The following is a 9,027-nucleotide window of genomic DNA, read 5'->3' as shown; positions in this document are numbered from 1 at the left end:
GGACCGCACCGCCACTTCCCAGCAAATTAGGGACATTGTTGCTCCTGGGGTATCGGCGAGGACCATTCGCAACCGTCTCCATGAAGCTGGGCTACGGTCCCGCACACCGTTAGGCCGTCTTCCGCTCACGCCCCAACATCGTGCAGCCCGCATCCAGTGGTGTCGCGACAGGCGTGAATGGAGGGACGAATGGAGACGTGTCGTCTTCAGCGATGAGAGTCGCTTCTGCCTTGGTGCCAATGATGGTCGTATGCGTGTTTGGCGCCGTGCAGGTGAGCGCCACAATCAGGACTGCATACGACCGAGGCACACAGGGCCAACACCCGGCATCATGGTGTGGGGAGCGATCTCCTACACTGGCCGTACACTACTGGTGATTGTCGAGGGGACACTGAATAGTGCACGGTACATCCAAACCGTCATCGAACCCATCGTTCTACCATTCCTAGACCGGCAAGGGAACTTGCTGTTCCAACAGGAGAATGCACGTCCGCATGTATCCCGTGCCACCCAACGTGCTCTAGAAGGTGTAAGTCAACTACCCTGGCCAGCAAGATCTCCGGATCTGTCCCCCATTGAGCATGTTTGGGACTGGATGAAGCGTCGTCTCACGCGGTCTGCACGTCCAGCACGAACGCTGGTCCAACTGAGGCGCCAGGTGGAAATGGCATGGCAAGCCGTTCCACAGGACTACATCCAGCATCTCTACGATCGCCTCCATGGGAGAATAGCAGCCTGCATTGCTGCGAAAGGTGGATATACACTGTACTAGTGCCGACATTGTGCATGCTCTGTTGCCTGTGTCTATGTGCCTGTGGTTCTGTCAGTGTGATCATGTGATGTATCTGACCCCAGGAATGTGTCAATAAAGTTTCCCCTTCCTGGGACAATGAATTCACGGTGTTCTTATTTCAATTTCCAGGAGTGTATTTCAACTTCTGTGACGTATAACGGGCAGGTGTCACTTCCAGTTGGCATAATTCAAAAATGCAAACAATTTAAGAGAAGTCGAGCTAATTACCGACTACGCTAAAAATATCGCAGTTTTATGCTTTAGGGCTAATCCTGAAAACGAGGTCAGGTGTCATTTCATTTTTACTTTGAACGTATTGTGCTCTCTCTTTCTGACAAACTCATACAGTAATTCGTGGACAGAGACAAATATGAAATACGTATATTTCTCCGTACCTTGACATCTTGATGCCGCTCTGCAAACCTTTCACGCAGATGACACTTTCTGTCCTTGCTTTTTTATCGCAGCACAACACTGCTCGCTCGCTGCACTCGATGACTGACAGCGTTAGTCCGCCAGCTTTGCCCATCGCACTTTCGCTGTACCAGCCCTTACTTGATGTGTAAAACATAATCGCAGCTGACGCATACATGACGCCAGCGGAGGTTCCAGAGAGTGCGCTGTTTGATCTGTCACTCCGAAAAAGAGCATGTTGTGGGTTTCATTTATATGCGTGTGGCGCACTTAATACGAGTACGCATAATCAGACAACCTATCATTTTAAATATCCGTGGAGCTCTGCATAAAAACTTAAGAGGTGCCATATCTGGTAACACTGAAATACAGTAATAATAAGTTTACTGTACCAAATAACCATACAAATTCAAAGTACACTGATAATAGCAAACTAAATTAGAAATGTTACATATTGTGATTTGCATAGTCACTTATTGATCGTGCCCTTTTGGTACAGAATTCTGTGTAGTAACGTTTGCATATTTAATGACATAGTTTACACTCACTCATTGCGTTGGTTCATGATACGACGTGTGGTGCAAATATGACGGTGCAAACCATGGACTGCCCCTCTAGTGATCACGTGTCTCATTTCTGAGTTTTCCTTTGTCCATGTTCGGTCAATAATGGCCCCTGTGCTGTAAAATTCTGGAGTAACGTCTTCCCTTTTTTCCTTCAGTGTGTTAAGTAGACTTTCCAAAACGCTGCTGTTGGGTGGCATCAGGTTTTTCGGTAGGCCTTGAATGAGTAAGGCTTACCTTTACAGCAGGTATAAAAGTCTGGATCGTGTTGTTTTCGACACTCCTACTGCTTTCTTTACCTAGGTTGCCTTCACTCTTTCTAGTGTCGTTAGGTTTTTCACTGTAAGATGTGTTCCGACAATGTCTATGCCGTACGTCAGTATTGGGAACATTTTGGCTCTGAATAATGCCATTGCTGTCTCTTATTGTGACCCCTAGGTACTTGAAGTCTGGTACAATCTTCAGTTTTCTTTCACGTATGAACATCTCTGCTGATAAATTAAATTATTTATTTGTACATGTTACTTCCGTAGCTCCGAAGTAGCTACCTGATGGAGTAAAGACTAGACTGAACTCCCTCTGATCAGCCCTCGGTAGGCCCTACTATACCGACCGACCACCGTGTCATCCTCAGGCGTCACTGAATGCGAATATGGAGCAGCATGTGGTCAGCACACCGCTCTCCCGGCCGTTGTCTGTTTTCGTGGACGGAGCTGGTACTTCTCAATCAACTGGCATTCCATGGGCTGAGTGCACCTCCTTTGCCAAAAGTACGTGGCAGACCCGGACGGTCATCCATCCAAGTGCTAGCCCAGTTTGACAGTGCTTGACTTCGGTGATCTAAAGGGAACCGGTATTACCACTGCAGCAAGACTGTTGGTATTCTCAAGTCTATCTCCATTTAAATTTCTTTACCGCGATGTAACCAGCGGATTGCGTGATGGAATTGCATGCCATCAGTAATGATGTAGGGAGACAATTCGAGCTGGAACATCCGCCTCCCTCTTTCAGTTTTTTACGTTGTTTGTGACGATCTTGTGGCTGTGTCGCCTTAAGGATAAATCTCCGTTGCTTTACCTGTGGAAAGGGATACCTCATGATGACGCTATTATTCAATTACGAACACGCCAGTGCTAAGAGTTTCTGTGATAACTTAATGAGGCTGTAGCAATGGCTGTATTACATATTTCTCAGACGCTTCCTGTAGATTTTCATCATGGGCCTGTGTGAAAAAAATTGAGGCAAACGATACTGAAATGGATTACACGGTTGCAGATAACTTAATATGAGGAAAAGTAATAACAGAAATATTTAAAGTGTCAGCTCCCGAAAGTACAAACAGGTAACTCTTACATCAATTAATTCAATCGATAACTCTGTGATTGAAATGTCAGATGGGTAGGGGAGGAGAGACGTGATGATCATATGATGTCGAAGGGAGTGGTTAAAAGTCAAGTTCCCACGGCGTGGCAACATACCATTGTGTTTGTAGTGGACCTGCTCTGAGCCTTCTTAGATGACTCATAAGCTTTTTCTTTGGGGTCTAATTGCAAGTTTTGTATTTTTGACGACGTTTTCCTTATACTCGTTGATGGATGTAGCAGTTACGCATTTCATTACTCGGGTTTTAGGGTTCACTGCGTTTTGTGTCACAATTATGTGGTAATACCATACTGTGAATGACTACGTATGAAACATTGCCAAAAATGCAGAAGCTGCAATGAAACATGAAAGAACTCTCAATCCACCTAGCAAGGTGATCCACAAACATACACTTACAATTAATCACATCTTATGCAAGAAAGGGAACATAGTCTAAAAATTTACGATACTACTTTAATTTACATCTTCCTGGTATATTATACAGGGTGATCAGAAGTTGTCTGAAAAGCTTGTAAGGATATTGCAGGGGAGGTTGTTAATAATTGGCAACCAATGCTGTACAATCGCAATAAAGTCATGAGATGTTCAATTGACTCTTTTATTAGAACATGTTACGCGTTTCGGGATTACATCCATCTTCAGACATCACAAACTTCAACTCCTTCCTAACTAACCAGGAGTACAGCCTTGACAACTCAAAGTGTCGAATAACATATGACTGCGACACAAGCAGTCTTGAAGCAGACTGTACGCTTAGTTGGTTAGGAAGTAGTTGAAGTTTGTGAATCCTGAAGATGGGTCTGATCCCGAAACACGTAACATATTCTAATAAAAGAGTCAATGTAACGTCTCATGACTTAATTGCGATTGTATAGCATTGGTTGCCAATTATTAACATAAAAATGATCGCACGCCTCAGACAGGATTTTATGTCCTGTATATCAGGGGATGTTGTGCTGAGAAATAAGTGTTAGGAAAAAAATTCGATATATTGCGTCGTTTCTGAGTTATTTAGCACTGACATTAGTCAATCAGTTCGTTATGCGTGCAAATTCAAGAACTTGCACGTGGTAAAATTCGGTATTGTAGACATCTGTGGGTCCGTAGGTTACTACTTGTTCAAATGCACATTACCAATTAAAACGTGCAGTTTTCGGAAGTGCTAGGTGACGAAAAGCTACCTTTAGTCGGTCTGAGGAAATCTTTCTCTGGTAAGCTGACTGAATTTGCGTGCGCAACGTCCTGGTTGGCGAACTTCAGCGTTAAATAAGTCTGAAACTGCCCAACATAGCGAATTTTTGTATTAACCGTAATTATTTTTCAGCACAACCTTACCCGCAACGCCCTTACAAGCTCTTCAGGCTGTTTCTGACCACCCTGTATAAGTGGAGCAGAGACGAATTAGGAATCACTGTAGCGACGATACGGGATAGAAGCAGGGAAATGCACTGACATAAGTGACTCTGACAGAGAGCAGATCGTTATGACCCGGCAACTGGGAACGAACGTTTCGGAAAAGGCTAAGCTAGTGGACTGTTCGCATGTTACTGACGTTTGCCCGCGCAAAGCGAATATAAGATTTCGAAACTTGGCAGCAAAGTCTCGGGCCATAACAAGATCAAGAGTTAGTAATCTGAAGGAAAATACGAGATTAGGACATTTAAACCGCGAAAATAAGGAACAGTTAGAAAAACTATGTGCTGTCTATAGTGACGTTTTCCACTTGCCAGGAAACACACTGACACATACAGACTAAGTGAAACATAGCATACCTCTCCTACGGGAGGCAGAGGGAACGATAATCAGTCAAATGCCCTATAGAATTTCGCAAGCACAACAAGAGGCGCTACAAAGCGAAGTGAATGCAATACTGGCAGATGGGATAAATTCCCCAATACTAGTCCCTGAAACAGCCCTTTGCTGCTATTGACGAAAACGGTAGATCCCAGTGGTAAAAGGAAGTTGTGATTGGTGGTGGACTATAGTAAGCTGAATGGCATATCCGTTAATGTGGTGTATCCACTTCTAGGAATTGACAAAATTCTAGATAGCTTAGAAAAAGCGAAGTACTTCTCGGCTTTTGACTATCAAGTGCAGATAGATGAGGAAGATAGCGAAAAGACAGCATTCAGCACGCCACAGGCCATTATGAGTACTACAAAATGACAATGGGACTGAAGGCCGCACCATCAGCATTTCAAAGGTTAATGAATACGACACTAACTGGAGTTAAGGGATACAGGGTGTTTATATACCTGGATGACGTAGTGGGCGCTACCTTGCAAGAGCACAGTGCGCGGCTAGAGGAAGCGCTAGATTGAGGCAAGCTAACGTACAGTTACAAGTATATAAGTGTGAGTTCCTGAGGAAAGAAGTCACTTTGTTGGGACACGTATTAACGGCAACAGGGCTGCAAGCAGATCCTTCAAAGGTAGCAGTGATAAAGAACTACCCACAGCCAAAGACCACTACTGAACTGAAAGCCTATTTAGGTCTGTTAGGGTATCATAGGCGTTTCATAAAGAATTTCAGTTGAATTACAAAGCCTCTTCATGAGTTACTGAAGAAACAAATGCTGTATGCATGGGAAGCGCTTCAAGAAGAAGAATTCCAGCAATCAAAAGAGAAATCAATATCGCCACCCATATTGCAATACCGGGGCTTTGAAAAGCAATTTAAGTGACTACAGATACTAGCAAGTTTGCAATTGGAGCGTATCTCAGTCAAGGCAAAGTTAGAAAAGATCTGACAGTAGCATTTATGTCATGAACATTAAACAAAACAGAGCAGAACTGTAGCACTGTTGAAAGAGAATTACTTTCCATAGTATGGGCAGTGAACTATTTTAGGCCATATCTATTTGGGAGAAGCTTTAAGATGATGACAGATCGTAAACCGCTGGTGTGGATAGAAAGCATATCGGACCCATCATCGAGAGTGATGAAGTTTAGATTGAAGCTGGAAGAATACGGTTATCAAATCCTGTATCAGGAAGGGAAACACAATCAAGTAGCCGATGCATTATCACGACTTTGAAATATACGCAAGATGTACGAAGGGTGGCACAGGCCGCAAGAAGGCGTGGCTGGCGACGTAGGGGCAGCAGCATCAACGGTACGGGACGACGTGACGGCGCCCGAGACAGAGGGACGGGTCGATAGCAACGGACGATGCAGGCCCAGAACTGAGTGAAGAAGAAAAACTAGTCATAATAAAGCAGATGCATGTCTCCCCGACAGGAGGACGTCAGGGGATGGGACGGACGTACGGTAGATTAAAAGAGTACTGTACCTGCGTCGCAATGAAGTCCTAGATAGAAATGTTTATAAAAACATGTGAATGCTGACAAAGGAATAAGATCACCCTGGCAAAAACGAAGCAACCTCCAGAGATAACGCCTACCGCAGAGTTTATTTTTAAGAGGTGTGATATTGATAGAGTAGGCCCATTACCCATATCAAGTACAAGGAATAGGTACATCCTGACATTTCATTCTAGAAACATCCCCGAGGCTGTGGCTAAGCCATATCTGCGCAATATCCTTTCTTCCAGGAGTGATAGTTCTGCAAGGTTCGCAGGAGAGCTTCTGTGAAGTTTGGAAGGTAGGAGACGAGGTACTGGCAGAAGTAAAGCTGTGAGGACGGGGCGTGAGTCGTGCTTGGGTAGCTCAGTTGGTAGAGCACTTGCCCGCGAAAGGCAAAGGTCCCGAGTTCGAGTCTCGGTCCGGCAGACCGTTTTAATCTGCCAGGAAGTTTCATTCATTGACAAAGTTTGTCATAGCGGAGCCAACAGAGCGACAAGATACCAATACGGTAGCCCGGAAACTAGTGGAGCAGATCCTTTGAAGTTCGGTACACTGACTGCCATATTAAGTTACATGGGTAGTAATATTTTGAGCTAAACACTAAAGCGAGTCTGCAAGTTATTAAAAACAGAGAACATACAGACCATCAGCATCACCCACAGACGAATGGTGCACTAGAGCGACCGCATAGAACGATCACAGACATACTACGTGACTATATTAATGCCGAACAAACCAACTGCGACGAATGATTGCCATTTGCAACTTTTGTATTGAGCACAACACACAGTACGACAGGAAACACGTCATTCAAACTATTTTTCGGGACGAAATCTACCGGGATTGTTGCAGAAGAATCCTGCTAACGTACTAGATAATTATGATGATTAGGCTACGGAGGTTGGTCAGAGGATGCAGATACTGCATCAGGAGGCAACGGCAGCAACTGAAGAACAGAAGGAACGTAATAAAGTGCAGTACGACAAAACTCAGAATCCTATGCAGTTTAGCAAAAACGATCGTGTATCATCATTTAATGAGCTTGTACAGAGGGGAAGGTCCAAAAAGTTGGTCAGTGGAGGCTACCATACGCAGTGGTAGACGTAAAAGGACCAAATGTAGCGATTAGGATAAAAGGTCAAAAATGTGTAAAGGTGCATGTCAACAGATTAAAAGATGTTTCTTGATAGGAAGTAGCTAGGTGAAAGGAGTTTTGAGCGAAGAAGAGCTTTGATGTAATGTAAAGTGACAAAAAGAGTTGAGGAAGTAATGCAAACGGGCTGTGAGAGTTATTTTAAATTGAAGTAAAATGGTTGTAAAAGTTTGTTGAGTTAACGTAAAAAGACTGCAGAAGTTTTACTGAATTGGAGAGACTGAAAGAGCTTTTGATTTAGCGGTTACAGGAGGACAAGGACAGAGAATGATGGACTTACTCATGCTAATAGGCATCGTGGTGAGCAGTCCAGCGGGGAACGAGACTCTGAGGACGCAGCTAGATGTGCAAGTGCAACGATTCCAGTCGGCTGCAGGAGTTTGTTATGATAATAAGGGAACTGCAAGTTTATACAGCACCAAGTGGAGGATCGTGAGTTATTTTAATTTAAAGGAACTGCACGACAAATTCGAGAGCACGTAGCAGGCAGCAGCAAGGGCAGTAGGAATTTGGAAGGCAAGACTGCTACCGGTTAAGCTATGTACGACAGTGTGTGAACACACGCAGCAAGCAGTCGATTGACACGCTCAATAGTAGAAGCTCAAGAGTTGGTAGGACAAGTAGCCAGACACGAACAGAGTCGTTAGAAACGGGGAATTTTAAGTTTTATTGGTGAAGCTATTGGAGATGAGGAGTTAAAGGAGCATTGGCATATATGGCATCTCAGTTGTTGTTGTTGTGGTCTTTAGTCGAGAGATTGTTTTGATGCAGCTCTCCATGCTACTCTATCCTGTGCAAGCTTGTTCATCTCCCAGTACCTACTGCAACCTACATCCTTCTGAATCTGCTTATTGTATTCACCTCTTGGTCTCCCTCTACGATTTTTACCCTCCACGCTGCCCTCCAATACTAACGCTAGACGAGGATGATGCCTCCTTCTTTAAGGCTAAAATTGATACATTAGAAGAGCAGCAGAGATACCTACTTCGGTTGCCAAAGGAGCAGGTAACCGCTGTCATTTATTCAGTCGATGAACGCAGTAGTAAAGAACGAGAAAATAATAGCTTATGGGATCCGGAAGTTAAGTGATAATGTAGAGGAATTCGAAAACAGTACCAATAATAAGGTAAAGCAAGCGATGATTTTGTTAACAATAACCGAGCAATTTGTAAGTTAGCGGTGATATTCAATAAGCTAGAACGGGAATATGATTTGCTGATTAATGCAATAGTGAATACACAAAAAGTGCTGTTGAAACCCTAATTTCGTGAATCCGGTGAAAATTGTTACGTATTTAGAACTGAGTATAGATGAAGGACAAAGAGTTTCATATTGAACCAACCGAAGACCATGGGTAACAGTTGTTAAAAATAATAGTCATAGATACACTACTGGCCATTAAAATTGCTACACCACG

The 9,027-nt window shown here is 43.8% G+C and overlaps 1 non-coding gene across 1 annotated transcript; it reads left to right on the top strand.

Annotated features, from left to right (window-relative positions):
• Nucleotides 1-6,808: 6,808 nt before the first annotated feature.
• Trnas-cga (transfer RNA serine (anticodon CGA)) lies at nt 6,809-6,883 on the top strand. The gene has a single exon. It is a non-coding gene; the product is annotated as a tRNA-Ser (tRNA).
• Nucleotides 6,884-9,027: the final 2,144 nt, after the last annotated feature.

Source organism: Schistocerca cancellata, chromosome 2, assembly GCF_023864275.1.
Source record: "Schistocerca cancellata isolate TAMUIC-IGC-003103 chromosome 2, iqSchCanc2.1, whole genome shotgun sequence".
NCBI lineage: Eukaryota > Metazoa > Arthropoda > Insecta > Orthoptera > Acrididae > Schistocerca > Schistocerca cancellata.
The sequence above is the reverse complement of the archived record's forward strand: the minus strand, read 5'-3'. Positions and strand labels throughout refer to the sequence as shown.